A 20,987-nucleotide genomic window follows, 5' to 3' on the forward strand; every position below is an offset into this window, starting at 1 on the left:
AGTGTAAAGCACCCTTCTGGCAAGACAGTGATGGAGTGAATGATGGTGAAAGTTTTTCTTTTTCGGGCCACCCTGCCTTGGTTGGAATCGGCCAGTGTGATAATAAAAAAATATATATATATATATATATATATATATATATATATATATATATATATATATATATATATATATATATATATATATATATATATATATATATATGTGTGTGTACATTACTTTCGCGCTGACATGTTTTAGGCTTTAAATTAACATTTTTACGAAAGAATCATTCATGCTTTTTTTTATGGAAATCTGTCTTAATGAGCGAAAGTTAAGGGAATTTATTCAGGATAGATCTTGGTAGCGAGATAAACAAATGGTGGCACAGGAGATGCATTATAGTTTTTCACACATAATTATTTTGATGGATCTTGAGCTAGAGCATGTTACTGCCATGCTGGTGTGAGATTTGCCTTTGAAAGCATGCATTTTGGTCACAAAGGAGCCAGTGCTAGCTTTCATGTGGTAGCCTTCTTGTGGTTGCTTTCTTGTGGTGGCTTTCTTGTGGTGGCTTTCTTGTGGTGGCTTTCTTGTGGTAGCTTTCTTGTGGTGGCTTTCTTGTGGTAGCTTTCTCGTGATGGCTTTTTTGTTGTGGCTTTCTTGTGGTAGCTTTCTTGTGGTGGCTTTCTTGTCGGGTTAGTAAAATCACTTCATAGCCGTGTTGTGATGTAGGCATGGTGAAGCGTGGTCATTAATTATGAAAGAAAGGAGGAACACCGCAACAAACCTATTGGCCCATACTGGGAAAAAAAACAGAGAAGAGCACATTATTAGGATTCATCAGTTCATATATAAAAGACGCAAATTATACTATCCCAAATTTAAATTTAGAGGAAAAATGACGGCAACATCAAAGTCTGTAATTTGAACATAGTAAAGTAACAAAAATTGACTAAATTGACTAAAATGCCGGGAGCAAGGGGCTAGTAACCCCTTCTCCCGTATAAATTACTAAATTTAAAAAGAGAAACTTTTGCTTTTCTTTTTGGGCCACCCCGCCTCGGTGGGATGCAGCCAGTGTGTTGAAAGAAGAAGATAATTCATTTTTGAAACAGGAAAACTTTGAAGATGTTCGCTGTAATTAAGAAGCTAGTAATTATACTTCATGTTTTGTTGCGATCTGCAGAACTACTTAAGTCAATTCTCAGAGCTACTTATATCAGTTCTCAGAACTATTTAATTATGTGAGGCAATGTAAATGAGATGCCGTGATGACCAACTTTCTGCTCATTCGTGTTAGAAATAGTAATAATGGAAGCTAGGATGTTGCTCTGAAAGGCAAGAGTTCTAGTGGGTATAGACTAAAAATGGGTGACATATTACAGGCAGCATATTGGGTGATTTTTAAATATTCATTTGTCAAATATTTAAAAGAGGGCGATAGGTCTCTCGCAGTGCTTCGTGGTGCAACTTAGTCTCAACTAATTATGTGTGGTTCCTGCGCCCACGAAATGGAGGCACCAGGAGTAACGTTGCTGAATGATGTTATCCAATTTCGTGTTCTAGGTTGGGTAATAATCGGTTTATCAAGTTTTGGGAAAAACTGTAACTTCGAAAATTTTATGGGACGAATCTGGTTACTGCTGCCTTGGCTGTCTCTAAGTACATTTGAAGGCACAGGATATTTTCAGGTATAATTGGCTTGGCTTCTCCAAATTTCATGAATTGGTTCTGCCAATTCGTCGGTCGTCTTGTTTATGCAATCTTTACTCTCAGAGATTTTGTTGTTTTGCCCATCTACTTTTTGTCAAACTCTCCACAAGGTACATATCCGTAAAATACCGCCCAGCTTTTAGCCTAAGCTCACCTGAATTCTTGTACTACACTCTATATACGTGTTCTGGCTTCTCAGTATTATGACTGAATTGTGCACGTTTCTCTGTCTTTCCTGGAAGTTTCAGTGAGCTACATGTTCGAAGGTGATGCCCTCCCCTCATCCCTGGTCACTGGTCCTAGTTGCCGGTCTGGTCCTGAGTCGGTGCTCTGTTAAGTGGATGAATAAATTGGTAACATAAATGTTAATCGTGACGAAGACCACGCAGTACATTAAACTATTTTAATCCAAGCTTTTTGAATTGTGAGATACGTAATGTATGTACCTGTTGAATTCTATTTCACGGTCGTCCTCAATTCCGGGACTTAAGTGGCTGTTCCTTTTCCACTTTCTAGTCCCACGGATGAGCAGGCAACAAGGGATTTAAGGAAGTTGCTATCAATAACGAGTCCGATTTCGCCGATCATCTTTGTAAAGATTCAGGGAGACGCAACACAAAAATAAACAGATAGATCTAACAATTTTAAAGACATCGGCTAGGAAAACATTGGTATTACGTGTGAGCCATGTGCGGAGACTTTTTTTTGGGGGGGGGGGGCGAGCAAATTGTGATCTTAAACCTGGTAAACAGCCTGCTGATCACAGATCTTCAAAGAATAATAACAATTTTGATTCAAAGAAAATGAATCAAAATGAAATCACATTCTATAAATTTCTCCCCAACAGAACTATTATATAGTAAAATAAATCCTGTCAGCGTCAGCCTTTGCCGAATTTACGAAGAATAAGAAGACAATATCGTGATGGGAACAATATAAAAACTATGTGACTAGTTAATGGTCCAAGTCAAGCCGAAACGTCGTCAAAAGATTTGTGCAATTCATTTGCAATAGAAGAATGACGGATTTTTTTTATCTTCAGCAAAGCAGATGAGTTGTAATTAATTAGGGAAATAATGCAATTGATAAATATGTGTAAAGATTTCTTAGAAGCACAGAACACGTGTCATGTCATGAGTGGTAAAATAAACTAGGGAAAAATGGATAGTTCTGAATGCGTCTAGAAAAACACCAACTGCGTTCTAGTGTATATCTCAGCTGCTTCTACCACCCACTCTCAAGCACTTCCTCCACCCACTGTCAAGCACTTCCTCCACTCTTGAGTACATCTTCCACATTCAAGCACTTTACCTCAAGCGTTTCCTCCACCTGCTCTCATTAAAGCTCTTCCTGCATTCACTCCAGTACTGAATCAGATCACTAAATATCTTCGACATTTTAACGGATGGAAAGGGCTAAGTGCAACTCAGATAGGACAACACAGCCTGTTTCTGTGCCTTACGGTTACCATTAGAAGGAGCAGCAAGAAGCGAGCATTGACTTGATTTTGAATTATCATTATCGCTATCATTATTATTATTATTTCTTGTACTATAATTTTTAGAATAATTATTGATTTATTATTTTATTATCATTATCATTATTATTATTATTATTATTATTATTATTATTATTATTATTATTATTATTATTATTATTACTACTACTACTACTACTACTACTACTATTACTACTACTACTACTACTATTACTACTACTATTTTTATTATTTACATTATCATCATCATCATCACTAATCACCACCACCACCACCATCATCATTATTATTATCATTATAATATTCACCACTTGGAAGTACTAGTTTCCTAAAGGTGAAATAAACCCTGGGAATCAATCAGGTGTATTACGAGGAAGTAAAGCGTAACTCAAAATTTACGCATCAAGAGCCCGTCAGCAACATCAAATAGCTAATTAAATCCCTTCCTGCATTTCTCAGTTATTTTGAGAAAATATAGCAAAATGAGAGAAGTTTTAGCAACGTGAAACTTGTTCAAATAACACCTCGCCAACAAAACTTTTTTCCCTGTAAGGTGTTTCCTGTGCACGTGAGAACACCAAGCAGTTTTTAACTTATAGTTTAAAACTTGTCATCTGCAAGGGCTCGTGTGATCAATTTTTATTGACGGCCTTTGGAGAGGCAATGGACAGTCATGGAGAGTCACTGCTTGCAAAGTATGGTAGAAAAAAACACTGGGTGTAGAATAATGCTATATTTGAACTAGTAGTCTGAGTAGCGCGCTGTTTATTAAGAGAAACCCTAATTTAGACAGCTCACTGTTCACATCAAAGTATAGTCTCAAAAACACTCTGTTTAGAATGAAACGTAGTGTAAATTTGGCTTTCTTCAGAATTAACCGAATATATAAAAAGAGCTTAGTGTTGAAGGAAGCATAGTCGAATCAGATCTCTATACCATATAGACTATGCTGCTCTCTTTTGAGCAGAAGTCTTTTTTTTTTTCAAAGCGAGGAATAATCTTCATGCAATTTGTGTTTCTCATAACATCTTTCTTGCAGAATCCTAGGTTACTCTGAGTCCCCACTTAAAGTAAAACTCTAGCGCTAAATAGACACGTATTAAACACTAATGTCTGATTATTAGTAGCCGTTTCGCCATTATTCCAGTTTTTTACAGGTATTGCTCCACCAAGCAATGCGCCTCTTTGGCAAATGTTCTGAGTGTTGCAACTTGATTTCCTTTTTCAATTTGTCGGTATTGCTGTTCCTAATGAACTTATACTGAAAAACAAAATCATTATTAAAATCGTCAAACAGGATTAAGTTACCAACACTGTACTGCTAGAGTCATTTACTTTACGTTAGATATTGTTACTAATACATCATGGTAAATATCATGAGAATTAGTGGAAGTTGTGCAGCGATACCGACAAGTTGTAGGTAACAGACACGAATGCATTGATTTAACCCTCTTATGAAGAAAATTTTTCACTACAAGTAGAGTCTTCAGTCCTAACACTGAGACAACCAAGAAACGAGTGTATATAGAGCCGGGAGTCAGGCGGCAAACTGAGAGATTGTTGGAGAATCAGAGGTAGCAGTAGTACAGCTGTGGTGAGATAGAGCAGGATCTGTCATGAATGGAGTCTTATATTAATTTTGACATCTTGGGTAATGTCTAAAGGTTGGGCATATGTGACTATGAATAGTCCAGTGGATTTCCTACAGTGTTCTATGGCGCAGTTGTGTAATCCAGTGGCATTGTTAATGTTGAGTTGCAGTAGTTTGACCAAGGTTCTGGTTATTTTAAGGCTGCCTGATTTATGTGGTATGGTAATAGTTGTTCCTCTCATTGCTGCTTTCAGGTACCTGCGTCTACAAAAGTCGCTTTCGGGAATTATCAGTTTGATCCCATTTAATTTCATATGTTCCTCTGCCGCTCTATGTGTTGTACGCTGGCGTTATTTTAATCATCCTTTCCTCGGGCGTTTTGGTGTTCTTGAAGTGTGAGTTCGTGTTCATGATGTATAGCTTCTGGACTTTATTATTGCCTCTTTTGCAGAGTATGATATACATGCCAATCTTGTTGTTTTATTTTTACTAAGTCTTTCGTAGAGGCTGAGGCGTTGGTGGTTATTTTCACGTGTCTATATGTCATTAGCAATGATAAATTAGAAGCCACCTTACTCGTTGGAAAAATGGTGTATGTTGCTCTCTTTCTGGAATCATTGGTGTAGTGTGGGGGGAAATGAAATTGTAGGAAGGCATGTTTATGATATTTAAATTATTCTAAATACGGTGGGCTGGAAATCTTAAAACTCTAAGGAAAAAATGATCATGATACCTCTCTTGGTCCTGTTGTCATAATGGGAAAACGTGCATGAAGTCATGCTTATTTTTGGGTTTCCAGTAAACTTGGAAAAAAGCAAACTCTTCATATACACTCCTCTGTGAATTTAATATTTTTTTTTCTGGACTGATGATCAAGTTAAGAATGTTTTGTCTGGTAATTCTCTTTGGAACAATGACTGTGACATCATCTGTAGAATACAACCATTTCACAGTTTTAAGAATATTTTGTATGATTCTTGTGGATTCTAAATATTCCATGTATAAATTAGCTTAGGATGCACTAATAAACGAACTCATGGCTAAGCTAAATCAGTGTTTGTGTTTCTGTCCCTAAGCTAAATCAATTATAATTCACACAAAGCTCTACTAGGTCAATAAAATTTTGGCTCGATGTGAGGAAGATCAAAATAAACTTCTTTGTACAACACTGATCAGCAGAGGGACATATCATGAAGTTCGATAAACTAATAATTCGCAAAAACGATTTGCCCAGACTTACGTGACTCAAAGCAAAAATGATAACAATCAACACCACACCACAGAAACGATACAGCAATTGAATATCCATTACCCCATACAAATGGTTGCTACAAAACGTTAACACTGCCACAGGATGATTCCTAGTATGAGCTCAGGTACTATTATTATTATAAGGCCTATGGTGCCCAGCCGTAAAACAGCTTACCAGAAAAGACCAATGAAGGAGTATTAAAGGCAAAGGCAAACTCCAAAGATCATTTTTTGAGCACCTGTGTATTTCATTAAGTGCAACAGAGAAATTTATGAGTACCTTCCTTTCACGAATCTTAAGGAACTGCATTATGTAAAAATGAAGGTAACTTACGTAAGTTGTTCTTTGTAAGTGCATTGTTGTTCACTCTTGGCCTCACTTTACACGCCACTACCAAAACTTTTCCCACGATGTTCTTTATCAATGTGTTCATGAATCGCCTCTTCGGCACTACTAAGGTTGATGAAGCGCCTTATTAAGAATATTCTTAAATGATTAAACAAAAATATTCATGCAGGAAATCCAATACCTTCTTGGAGTATCCTAAGTATTACATTTCTGAGTCAATAAATCGCAATAACACGATTGACAACGTATCACAGAGCATGTGTGTCCCTGAACCCAAGGCTGATGTGTCCTAAAACTCACAGGTCTGTGATTTTTAGTACTCACTCGCCATGGGTTCAAGCCCCACCCGTTCCGTGATTTATTTTCTCGAGAAAGTGCAATACCAATAATGGTCCTAAATCACTGGAGGAATGGGAGGTAATTAGGCTAGATCCAAGGAAGATGAGTGGTAAAAGTCCTTGGTTCAAAAGCCCTTCAATAACATGAAATAGCCTCTTTTTAGGGCTTCTTGCAGTAACATCTGCGGTAATTTGTCAGTGTCTAAACTTTCTCTTCACTCAGCTACATACTCGAAGATGGGGAAACATGAGTAGGAAACACCATATTCTGTTTCTCTCTCCTGTGATATGTTTCAATACTTGTTCTTATTTAGTTTCTTCAAACCAATCTAACTTCTCGCCTGGGACGCTGAAAGAAAACTGGAAGTGGAGTAAGGGAAAAGGAAAATGAGAAGAGGAGGAAGAAATTTTGAGAGCTAAGACGAAAAGGGAGAAGAGAGAGGAAGCAGAAGAAATATATAACAAGACTAAGTGAAAGGAATCAGAGGAGAGGGAGGACGACAAGGGAGGGAGAATAAAAGGAAGGGAGAAAGAAAGTGAGAATGAATTGGATCTGAGTTCTGACATCTGAAGAGCCTTTTGACTTTGCTGATCAGTCAGCACTCTTGGCACAGCACATGTAAGGACATACAAGGAATAAATAAATTTTGTTATTGATAATTATTGATAATTTTCAGTGACGGGTGACCGGACAAAAAAAAAAGTCTTGTTTTCTGTTACATAATTTCTCAGATTTTCAGAAAACGTAAGACTATGGAGATGTTATGAAGAAATCTAAGCGTGTGGTCACACGAACCAGAGACCAGGTCTTTAAGACTACAAATTTTCAAGTAACTGATCTTCAGGAGTACAGGTCTGAAAGAGAGCAAGGCTGATTTCCACGAATATAAGTACTCTTGAATAGGTCTGAAGTCACTGGCAATGCTAGATATTAGTTTCCAGTACATATGCACATTTTTTTTGCAATATGTATAATAGGTTTGAGCCAGTTAAACCAAATTCTGAATACAGTTTGGAGAGAGAGAGAGAGAGAGAGAGAGAGAGAGAGAGAGAGAGAGAGAGAGAGAGAGAGAAGTATGAGAAAACACTCATTTCTATAAAGCTATTGGAAATCCATACTAGACAGATTGTTGTTAGAAGCAGGCCATCCCGAAGCAGGAAGATCTGAGGGTGCATGCTGCAAATACTTGAGAGGTAATTTTCCGTGAATCCTCCTCCCTCACTCTAAAACAAGCAGAGCCTCTAGCCCGTAGTTTGGGCACCCCATACCAAGACTGTGCACACTTCCTGGTAAGTACCACTTAACTGGGCCTAAAGCTGCCTGGGATGACGACATGCATGTGGTACGTCAAAAGCAAAATTGTACTCGGTGCCCGCCACACAGATCTTCAAGAGTATAGGTCTTCATCAGTGTATGTCTTTACGAGTACAGGTCTTCCAGACCACAGGTCTTAAATAAAAAATGTCTTTAAGAATCCATATTTTCAAAGGTACAGAACTTCAAGGATACATGTCTGCATGAGTACAGGTTTCCAAAGTTACCGGCTTCTCGAGAGTTCGGATGTTCTGAAGTATAGATCTTCACAAGTAAAGGTCATTGGAGTATAGATCGTCAGGGATGCAAATCGTTTAAAGAACAGGCCTTTGAGAGTGCAGGCCGTTAACAGAACAGGTTTACAAGGGTACATGACTTAAAGCAACTTGTTATCCCAGTTTATTAGAGGAAGGAGAAAAAGCACGTCGTATGATACAACCTTTTGTCTTACGCTGCCAGATGGAATTCACATATTTATTGTCGCCGCCATAAATAAACGCAAATATATGTAAATATACGTTAATACAAGCCAACCTAACAATCCCGAGAATAGCAAATATTAAGTTTCGCCGGAATGATAACTCTAGCAGACACGCACGAACGGAAATTCATAGGAAAATACACGTCGTAAATGTAAACCAAGTTACAGAAAGACAATGTCTTGGTTTATGTAACAGCGAGCTCCGGCAACTCACTATATCTGTGTGGGAAGTATTCGCTGTTCTGAGAAGAGGAGGAAGTACTCTAAACCCACTATGTTAATGTAAGGACTAGTGGTCACAATATCGTGAATGAAATTCACAATTAAAACTGGAATGGAGTAGGAAATTTAATGTGTTTAAATGTAAACAACTTTCCTGCCATTATCAAGTCACGAATCAATAATGATTCGGTGCGGACGTAAACATCGTCTAGTTTCTTCCGTGAAATTATGGATTAGTTTTGAAAATTATGAGTGTCTCTCCTTATGTTTATAATTATCTCATTCCTTTCTTGAAGACTGAGTATTCCAAACTTTCTTATTGACTGCGCTTTCCAAATGTTCACAATATTATGTTTATTTTCATATTGTGTGCGGCTACCCTATTGTGCAAGTTACATTGTGATAACTGCTGCAGTGCACAGGTGCCATGTTTTATATAATATTTACACAGTGGGAACACCCGCAGCGTGTAGCTGCACAATTCTTTAGGAAAGCAGTATTGTGTATCACCTCCTCAGTGTTAATTAAGTTACTCTATACTTTACATTAATAAAGACTATTTAAACACTCGCAGCGTGCCGCTACCTTGTGAGAACTCCCCTAGTGCACAGCTACGTTATTCTACGTTGGTAGTATATTACTTTATCTCAGTAATAGTATTATTACCTGCTCTCAGTAATAGTGCATTGTTCCCAGTAGTGTATTACTCTAAACGTAAGTATATTGTTCTCAGTGATAGTGTATAACTCTCAATGGTGTTGTATTTCTCTGAGTTCTAGTGAATTACACTCAGTATAATCACGGTATAGTAGATGACTCTTTTAGCACACCAAGACAGTATTATAGACATCGATCGGCTTTGTTAATACGACGTGACAAAGCTCTACATAGAGTACCGTTCTCTCTACATTAAGTGTCTCATCAGTAGTGTCTCTTTCTGTCCCTGGTATATTTGTTGCCCTAAGCTAGATCATGCAGAACCTTAGGCTACTCTGCATCATCACTTAAATTGAAGGTTGTTTGGAGCACTTAGGCCATTTTATCAGAAGGCATTTCGCCCGCTGGGTTCTTTATCAGACCAATCAATTTAGTGACCAAGTGACAAGTCACCTGATATAATGTCCTAATAATGTTGGTCATTGAATTTATTTCAAATTCTGTGGGTATTGTTATGCCTTAATTTGTATTAAAAAATATTACAATCATATACTATTCGACTTTTAATTTCATTGTCATGCACTCATTATCAGATATTTTACATAATATTATATTTCGAAAATCATCAAAATTTTTGTGACACTCTTACACAAACTGTAATCACATGACAAGACAAAGTCTGACCAAAAGTGAAATAATAGTGGATATTCGTATTTAAACGTAATGCTGTATAGTTTTATTGGACAATTTTGAGCTGCCATTAAATTGCAATGGAGACGGAAGGTCAGCTGGAACACAGCCAGGCATCGGCCATGTCAGTGTTGGCCGAACATAATGAATTATCAACAGTTCTAAACTAATTATCATTTCCCTGGAATATCTATTAATGTTTCAGCTATCCTATCGCACCAGAGCAGTTTGAGAAAGCACTGACCTTTTGACAGCAGTAATGGCTAATGAAGCACATCCTCTTATGTTTGTGTGTGTGTGTGTGGGTGGAGGAAGGATGGGTACTAGTATAATAATAATAATAATAATAATAATAATAATAATAATAATAATAATAATAATAAAATAATAATAATAATAATAATAATAATAATAGTTTTCTGGTTAATGGTATTATACCGATTTCAGGGTAAGTTTTTGGTACTGATTTCGAATACGCCATCGGTTTTCCTTGATTGGCTCTAATTTTTAATAAAACTGGTATCCCATTAAAAAATGCAAAAGATGTGAAAAATATATTGATCAGGGGGGATAATTTACAAATCGCATTGAAATTATTTTTATGTCACGAGAAAGTCAAATCATGCATTGTATATTAGCACTTCATTCTATATAATAACAGATTAACACGGAAAGATAATTTAGATATAACTAATTACTGCATAAGAAAACATTGTACGATTATCTTCTGTGCTGATCATCAGCACAGTTTTGTTGAGTGAGCAATTGGAAGACATGCATATTGTGCAAAAAGACACATTTCAACCTTCTGCGAATCTCCTGGTCGATATTCAATTCCCATTGGAAGAAGAAGTCCAACGATGTTATTGCAGTATACAAGTTCTTTATCTTGGCTGAAGTAAGGAAGGAGTTCAATCACTGTTTTCCAGTAAGCTGTTCTATTAGCTTCTTGTTGAAGACAGTTCTCTTCTTTTAGTCTGGATGCTTAAAGTTCAGATGCTTGTTTTGACAGACTGAGGTGACGTATCAAATCACTGAGTTGTTCTTGGGAGACCTGCTTGAGTATTAAAATGCTTACTTCATATTCACCTCCACTGTTATCACCTGTGTTACTACCCTAACTCTGAGTTTCTTCAACATCTGACAACGTCAGGTCAGGCAGTGTTGTAAACACTGGTATGGGAACGTCTCCTTGCTGACCCCAAATCAGGATATTCCCATTTGACTTTCTTGTATCGATTGAAACTTTTCACATTCACCATATAGAAATAACAATCGTCACACCGAAGTTTAAACTTTTCCTTTACCTATTTTTTCACTATGGTAACAGCCTACACAGGTTTTGCAAACCAAGACTTGTCTTGTTCTCCAAGCGCCACTTCAAAATAAACAAGATAGGTTTGTTTTGTAAATTTGTGATGTTTATTCTTAGTTTTTGCAAAGAGTATGAGCCACTAATATAACAAAATACATTGGGATTGTTTAAGCAGTATCTTCGTGAAGAACATGTTTATCTGGAAAAAAATAACAAAATAAAGATCACAATATTGTAAGACCCGCGTCAGGAAACATTTGTCCTGTTTCCTGACGAACCTTACCTAACCTAACCTAACCTAACCTAACCTAACCTAACCTAACCACAATATTGTTACGGGGTCGTTGTTGATACATCTCCTTCCGTTTAATATTATATAAAATTCAAATCCTTATTAAAATTATCTGTATATACAAATCGTCACTTCATATACCTGTACATACACGTGTTATGGCTAAGTTCCCTTTTAATTGAAGGTAGGTATCTAGTAGCTCACTAACTAGAGATAATTTGAAAAACCTACTGACATTCGAATTCCGCAAAACCAAAATACCTTAAATACCTACAAATATATTTAGCAAAAAAAATTTTTTTCTGGACGAGCTACTCTTTATTTCTACAAGTATATGAAACTACTTATACAGTCCTAGCTGACATCAGTGACATACTATATAGAAAGCCCCTGGTTATGCAGAGCATTTCTGGAAAATTAGGTTAGTTTTGTCCCCAGGATGCGATCCACACCAGTCGGCTAACACCCAGGTACCTGTTAGCTTTTAGGTGAACAGGGACAACATGTATCTTAAGGAAATACTTCCAATGTTTCCACCCGTACCAGGGATCGAACTACCGACTCCAATGTGTGAGCTACCAGTCGAGTTACGGAACACGCTATAGAGTTTGTTGACAGAAAAATTGTTGATAGAGCATCAGCGATGCTCCTTGGTACCAGTCATAATTGATGGTGCAACCAGACTTCGGTAACAGTAAGAGGTTATATTGCACCAGCTTATGGCACAAGTAGGAGAAGATGATGTACTTACCATTTGGCAATTTGAGTTAACGATGCACTCTTCGCTAGGCAGTAAGAATTCATGATTCATCCTACGTTTGGCAGTATTATTTGATGGACACTAAGTCTTTGTGGCAGGCTCACTTACTGAGTGTCCTGGGTTCGATCTCTGGCATGGGCAGAAATGTTGGGCTTGTTTCCTTACACCTGCTGTCCTTGTTCACCTAGCAGTAAGTAGGTACCAGGGTGTTAGTCGACTGCTGTAGGTCTCGTCCTCGTCCTTAGAAAGTTCCGGGTTGTGAAATGAGCTGAGGTAGGATAACTGCTCCTGGCCAGTAAAATTGATTTATGTATAAAAAAGTTTATAACGCTCCCAATTAAGATATTAAGACAAGAGCAAATATTCATGCAGGCAACTCAGTGTCTTCCTGGCTTATTTTATTTATGTGAAAGTGCTATAACCATAAGTCCTTCCCCTCATTCAAGGTTCCTTGATGTTGGTGATGGGTTCTTGATCTAGGGAATTAGGTCTGTGCTACGATTCCCTGAATAAGGCCTGAATGTATTCCATCCCTACCACCCCTCCACAGGCGTTGTATAATGCCTACGGGTTTAGCGCCCCCAAATAATAATAATATACCCATAAGAGCATAGGGAGGTAATCAGGCTAGATCGAGGAAAGAGGACTGATAAAGGCCTTGGCTTAATAGACCTCCAGCATTACAGAAGCCTCAAGGACTTCTTGCCATAACATCAGCCACTTCAGACATAATAGCACTCACAGAAACAATACTCACCAGGATAACAGATGAAATCTTTCGATCTGTATATCAGATCCTGAGGAAAGATAGAGGGAACAGAGGAGGAGGAGGAGTTGCACTGTTCATAAAAAACCGGTGGGGATTTGAGGAAATAGAAGGAATGGACAGAATGGACGAAAGGGACTACATAGTTGGAACAATTCAGTCTGGGGGCCCTAAGGTGGTAATTGCAATGATGTACAACCCACCACAGAACCGCAGGAGGCCAAGAGAAGAATATGAAGAGAGCAACAGAACAATGGTGGACACATTAGTTAAGGTGGCCAGAAGAGCTCTCACAGGTAGAGCAAAGTTACTAGTTATGGGTGATTTCAATCACAAGGAGACTGACTGTGAAAACCTAAAGGCACATGGAGGTCCCAAAACATGGAGAGCCAAAATGATGGATGTGGTTCTGGAAAACCTCATTTATCAACATGTTAGGGACACTACCAGAGAGAGTGAGGTAAGGATGAACCAGCAAGACTGGACCTAGTATTCACCTTGAGTAGCTCAGACATTAAGGATATCACATATTAAAGGCCCCACTGGGCTAGTGATCACGAAATTCTGAGCTTTGAATACAGAGTTGAATTACAAGTGGAGAAGGTACCAGGAATTGGATGCGAGAAGCCAAACTATATAAAAGGAGTAGCACACAGGCATGAGGAACTTTTCTGCAAGACGTTCAGTGGGAAAGAGAATTGGAAGGAAAATCAATAAACGAAATGATGAGCTATGTGACAACAAAATGCAAGGATGCAGAGGAGGCGTTTGCTCACAAGGGCATCAGAAATAAATGGAAGACCAGAACGAGCTCTTAGTTCACCCAAAATGGTAAGGAGGCAAGAACTAAGTGCGCTAGAGAATGAAAACCGTACAGAACTCAAATGACCCAGGAACATAAAGAGACCAGTTGAAGAGCCAGAAACAAATATGCACAGAGGGAGGCCAAGCGACGATATGAAAATAACATTGCATCGAAAGACAATTCTGACCCTAAGTTGTTGTATAGACACATCGGGAGGAAAACAACAGTCAAGGACCAGGTAATGAGGCTGAAGGAGGAAGGTGGGGAGTTCACATGAAACGACCAAGACGACAGGAGCTCAACATGAGATTTAAAGAAGTATTCAGAGTCGAGACAGGAAAGACTCAAGGAAGTCAGAATAGGGGGGTACACCAACCAGATTGTATTGGATGAATTGCATACAACCGAGGAGGAGATGAAGAAGCTGCTATGTGAAGCTGATACCTCAAAGGCTGTGGGACCGGACATCTTTCTGTGGGACCTTATAGAGGGAGCAGAGATACTGTGTGTGACACTAGCAAAAATCTTCGACACTTTCATTGAAACTGGACAACTATCATAGGTATGAAAGATGATAAATGTCGTCCCAGTTTATAAGAATGGAGACAGACACGAGGCATTATACATCAGACAAGTGCCACTGACGTGTATAGTATGCAAAGTCATGGAGAAGATTATCAGGAGGAGAGTGGTCGAGCACCTAGAAAAGAACAAGCACATAAACGACAACCAGCACGGTTCCAGGGAAGGGAAATCCTGTGTCACAGACTAACTGGAGTTTTATGACATGGTAAGAGAAGTAAGACACTAGAGAGACAGGTGGGTAGATTTAATTTTGTTGGACTGCAAAAAGGCCTTCGACACAGTTTCTCACAAGAGGTTAGTAAAAAAGCTAGAGGATCAGGCACACATAACAGGAATGGAACTGCAATGGATCAGAGAACATCTGACAAGAAGGCAACAACTATTCATGGTATGTGACGAGGTGTCAGAGTGGGCGCCTGTGACGAGCGGGTTTCCACAGTGGTCAGTCCTAGGACCAGTGCTGTTTTTGGTATATGTGAATGATATGATGGAATGGATAGATTCAGAAGTGTCTCTGTCTGTAGATGATGTGAAGTCAATGAGGTGAATCAAATCTGATGAGAATCAGGCAGGACTACAAAGAGACTTTGATGGGCTGCAATCCTGGTCCGGCAACTGGCCCCTCGAATTTAATCCCGCTAAATGCAAAGTCATAAAGATCGGGGAAGGGCAAAGAAGATCGCAGACAGACTATAGGCTAGGTGGCCAAAGACTGCAAACCTAATGCAAGGATATGGTCTTGGGGTGAGTATAATACCTAGCACATCTCCAGAGGAGCACATCAACCGCATAACTGCAGCGGCATATGGGCACCTGGCAAACCTGAGAATAACGTTCCAATCCTTCAGTAAGGAATCGTTTGAGACTCTGTACACCGTATACTTCAGGCCAATATTGAGGTATGCAGCACCAGTTTGGAACCCACACCTGGTCAAGTACGTTAAGAAATTAGAGAAAGTGCAAAGGTTTCCAACAAGACTAGTCCCATAGCTAAGGGGAATGTCCTACGAAAAAAGGTTAACGGAAATCGGCCTGACGACTCTAGAGGACAGGAGGGTTAGGGAAGACATGATAACGACATATAAAATACTGCGAGGAATTGACAAGGTGGACAGAGACAGCATGTTCTAGAGATGGGACACAGAAACGAAGTGTCACAATTAGAAACTGATGACTCAGATGAGTCAAAGGGATGTTAGGAAGTATTTCTTCAGCCATAGAGTAGTCAGGCAGTTGAATAGTCTGGACTGTGATGTAGTGGAGGCGGGAACCATATATAGTTTTAAGACGAAGTTTGATAAATCTCATGTAGCAGGGAGAGAGAGGACCTAGTAGCTATCAGTGAAGAGGCGGGGGCAGAGCTATGACTCAACCCCTACAGCCAGTACGGTTTCAGGGAAGGCAAATCCTGTATCACAAACATACTGGAACATAATGTATCACAAACATAATGGAAGTAAGACACGAAAGAGAGGGGTAGGTAGATTGCATTTTCTTGGACTGCAAGAAGGCAATCGACACAGTTCCTCACAAGAAATTAGAGCAAAAGTTAGAGGACCAGGCGCATATAACAGGAAGGGCACTGCAATGGATCACAGAATACCTGGCAGGGAGGCAACAACGAGTCATGGTACGTGACGAGGTATCAGAGTGACGAGTGGGGTTCCACAGGGGTCAGTCCTAGGACCAGTGCTATTTGTGGTATATGTGAATGACATGATGAAAGGGATAGACTCAGAAGTCTCCCTGTTTGCAGATGATGTGAAGTTAAAGAGAAGAATTAAATCGGATGAGAATCAGGCAAGACTACAAAGAGACCTGGACCAGATGGAAGCTTGGTTCAGCAACTGGCCCCGCCAAATGCAAAGTCATGAAGTTCGGGAAAGGGCAAAGAATACTGCAGACAAAGTAAACCTTACTCAAGGAAAAGGATCTTGGGGTGAGTACAATATCGAACACATCTCCTGAAGTGCACATCAACCACATAACTGCTGCAGCATATGGGTGCCTGGCAAACCTGAAAATAGCTTTCTGATACCTCAGTAAGGAATCGTTCAAGACTCTTTACACCGTGTACGTCAGGCCCGTACTGGAGTATGCAGCACCAATTTGGAACCCACACCTGGTGAAGCACGTCGAAAATTAGAGAAAGTGCAAAAGTTTGCAAGAAGGCTAGTTCCAAAGCTAAGGGAAATGTCCTACGAAGAAAGGTTAAAGGAAATCGACCTGATGACACTGGAGAACAGGAAGGTTAGGGGAGACATAATAACGATATTCAAATTACTACAAGGAATTGACAAGGTAAACAGAGACAGGATGTTCCAGAGGTGGGACACAGAAACAAAGGGTCACAGTTAGAAGTTGAAGTTTCAGATGAGTCAACGAGATGTTTGAAAGTATTTCTTTAGTCAAAGAGTTGTCAGAAGTGGAATAGTCTGGCAAGAGATGTAGTGGAGGCAGGAACCATACATAGTTTTAAGACGGGGTATGACGAAGCTCATGGAGCAGGAAGAAAGAGGACCTAGTAACGATCAGTGAGGAGGAGGGACCAGGACCTATGTCTCGACTCCTGCAACCACAAATAGGTGAGTACACATATACACTATCCACAGCTAGTAACTAACACAACAGGCCAAACTACCTTATTTAATATTTAATCTTACTGTATTATTTAATACTCACTGTGACACGCAGTTCCGTATGTATTGAACTTAGTCATCAATATATTAAAAGTATGTTATTTTTGTATCCTCCCATCCCTGACGTATAAATATATTAATATACATTTATTATTAAAACATCAATCGTGTCCCACCAAGGCAGTGTGACCCAAAATGAAGTAACACTTTCATATTCACTCATTCCATCACCATCTTGTCAATGAAGCACCGATAATACAGTCCAAAATTGTAACTGTCCCCACCCTACCTTAAGAGTGTAAACACTGTACGTACTTCCCATCTCGAGGGCTCAATTCCGGCTAACCGGTTTTCCTGAATCCCTTCATGTTACTTTGCTCAAATTCCAACAGCACGTCAAGTCATAAAAGCCTCTTGCCTCCCCTTCAACCTCACACCCTCGCAGGAAGTCTTGGCCTCTCGCATATAAAACCTTAATCGCCTTCCTTCGAACTTTTTCTAGGATAACCCCTACCTCACCTGCCCTCCGCTACTGATTTATACGGCCTCCAAATCATCTTATTTTTTCTATCCTCTCTATAAGAACATAAGAACATAAGAAAGGAGGAACACTGCAGGAGGCCTGTTGGCCCATACTAGGCAGGTCCTTTACATTTCATCCCACTAACAAAACATTTGCCCAACCCAATTTTCAATGCCACCCAAGAAATAAGCTCTGATGTGAAAGTCCCACTCAAATCCAACCCCTCCCACTCATGTACTTATCCAACCTAAATTTGAAACTACCCAAAGTCCCAGCCTCAACAACCCAACTAGGTAGACTGTTCCACTCATCAACTACCCTATTTCCAAACCAATACTTTCCTATGTCCTTTCTAAATCTAAACTTATCTAATTTAAATCCATTACTGCGGGTTCTCTCTTGGAGAGACATCCTCAAGACCTTATTAATATCCCCTTTATTAATACCTATCTTCCACTTATGCACTTCGATCAGGTCTCCCCTCATTCTTCGTCTAACAAGTGAATGTAACTTAAGAGTCTTCAGTCTTTCTTCATAAGGAAGATTTATAATGCTATGTATTAATTTAGTCATCCTACGCTGGATGTTTTCTAACGAATTTATGTCCATTCTGTAATATGGAGACCAGAACTGAGCTGCATAATCTAGGTGAGGCCTTACTAATGATGTATAAAGCCGCAGTATGACCTCTGGACTTCTGTTGCTTACACTTCTTGATATAAATCCCAGTAATCTATTTGCCTTATTACGTACGCTTAGGCATTGCTGTCTTTGTTTAAGGTTGCTGCTCACCATAACCCCCAAGTCCTTTTCGCAATCTGTATGGCTAAGTTCTACATCATTTAACTTATAAGTACTAGGGTTATGGGCACTCCCAAGCTTCAGAACCTTGCATTTATCTACATTGAACTGCATCTGCCACTTTTCTGACCAAGAATAGAGTTTGTTTAAATCCTCCTGAAGTTCCATGACATCTACGTTTGAATCAATTATCCTACCTATCTTTGTGTCATCGGCGAATTTGCTCATATCACTAGTAATTCCCTCATCAAGATCATTGATATAGATTATAAACAACAACGGGCCCAAGACTGATCCCTGTGGAACGCCACTTGTTACAGATCCCCACTCGGATTTAACCCCATTGATGGACACTCTCTGCTTCCTGTCAGTGAGCCATTTTTTTTTTTTTTTTTTTTTTTTTTTTTTTTTTTTTTTTTTTTTTTTACACAGGGTTTGACAAGGTTAAGGATCCCTAGCTTTATTGACATGAACCTATCCACGAGAGCACTTTTCCCCCAATGCCATGAGCTGCCACTTTCTTTAACAGTCTATGGTGCGGAACTCTATCAAAAGCCTTACTAAAATCTAAGTAAATAATATCAAATTCTTTATCGTTGTCAACAGCCTCAAAAGCTTTACTGAAGAAAGTTAATAAATTAGTTAGACAAGACCGGCCTCTTGTGAATCCATGCTGAGTATCATTAATCAAGCTATGCTTATCGAGATGGCTTCTTATAATCTCAGCTATAATTGACTCTAGTAATTTGCCTACAATTGAGGTCAGGCTTATTGGGCGGTAATTTGACGGTAACGATTTGTCCCCTGTTTTAAAAATAGGAATTACATTAGCCATCTTCCATATATCAGACACTACACCTGTTTGAAGAGATAAATTAAAAATATTAGTTAATGGTTCACAGAGTTCCGTTTTGCATTCCTTAAGAACCCTTGAAAAAACCTCATCAGGACCCGGCGACTTATTTTGCTTCAGTCTGTCTATCTGCTTCACAACCATTTCACTAGTGACTGTGATGTTACATAATTTATCTTCTTCTAGCCCACTATAAAAATTAATTACTGGAATATTGTTAGTGTCTTCCTGTGTAAAAACTGAGAGAAAATAATTATTTAAAATCAAGCACATTTCATTCTCTTTGTCAGTAAGGTGCCCATAGTTATTTTTAAGGGGACCTATCTTATCTCTAACTTTTGTTCTATAGACCTGGAAAAATCTTTTTGGGTTAGTTTTAGAATCCCGAGCAACTTTAATTTCATAGTCCCTTTTAGCTTTTCTTATCCCCTTTTTAATGTCCCTCTTAATGTCAATATACTGATTCATAAGATGACCCTCACCTCTTTTGATACGCCTATAAATTCCTTTCTTATGCCCTAGTAGATATTTGAGCCTATTATTCATCCATTTTGGGTCATTTCTATTTGATCTAATTTCTTTATATGGGATAAACGTTCTTTGAGCAGCATGTATAGTGTTCAGAAAACTGTCATGTTGATAGCTCACTTCGTTACCCCAGTCAACAGATGATAAGTGTTCTCTAAGCCCATCGTAATCTGCTAAGCGAAAATCTGGGACTGTTACTGAGTTATCGCTACTATCGCACTTCCATTCAATGCTAAATGTAATTGATTTGTGGTCGCTAGCACCCAGTTCCTCTGAAATTTCTAAATTATTAACAAGGGATTCATTGTTTGCCATAACTAAGTCAAGCAGGTTATTTCCCCTTGTAGGTTCTGTCACAAACTGCTTCAAAAAACAATTCTGAAATACTTCTAAGAAGTCGTATGATTCTAAATTCTCAGTCAAGAAATTCCAATCAATATGAACCAAGTTAAAGTCTCCTAGAATTACTACATTATCGTGTCTTGTGGCCTTAACAATTTCCTCCCATAGTAGTCTCCCTTGGTCCCTATCTAAGTTTGGGGGACGGTATATCACTCCTAAAATCAGTTTTTCATGCCCCTCTGAAAATTCTATCCAAACAGACTCTGTATGTGTTACTTCAGACTTAATACCCGTTTTTATGCAACAGTTCAAGCGATCTCGGACATACAATGCCACCCCACCCCCCTTCCCGATACTTCTATCTACTTGGAACAATTTAAAACCCTGAATATGACATTCCGCAGGCATGTCCCGACTTTTTGAATTAAACCACGTCTCAGTTAAGGCGAATACATCAATGTTACCTGCACTAGCAACTAATCTCAACTCGTCCATCTTATTCCTAGCACTACGGCAATTAGCAAAATAAACATTGAAAGACTCTCCTTTCTCTTTACGCTTCCTGCTCATTTCTGTTTTTCTACTAAACCTATTACTGTCCTTATCACCCAAAGTCCCTGGCTTTTCAATATCTACTTCGTTCTGCTTATTACTAGTTCCCCTAGAACTCGCAATATTACTACACTGGGAC

This window comes from Cherax quadricarinatus, chromosome 19, assembly GCF_038502225.1.
Source record: "Cherax quadricarinatus isolate ZL_2023a chromosome 19, ASM3850222v1, whole genome shotgun sequence".
NCBI lineage: Eukaryota > Metazoa > Arthropoda > Malacostraca > Decapoda > Parastacidae > Cherax > Cherax quadricarinatus.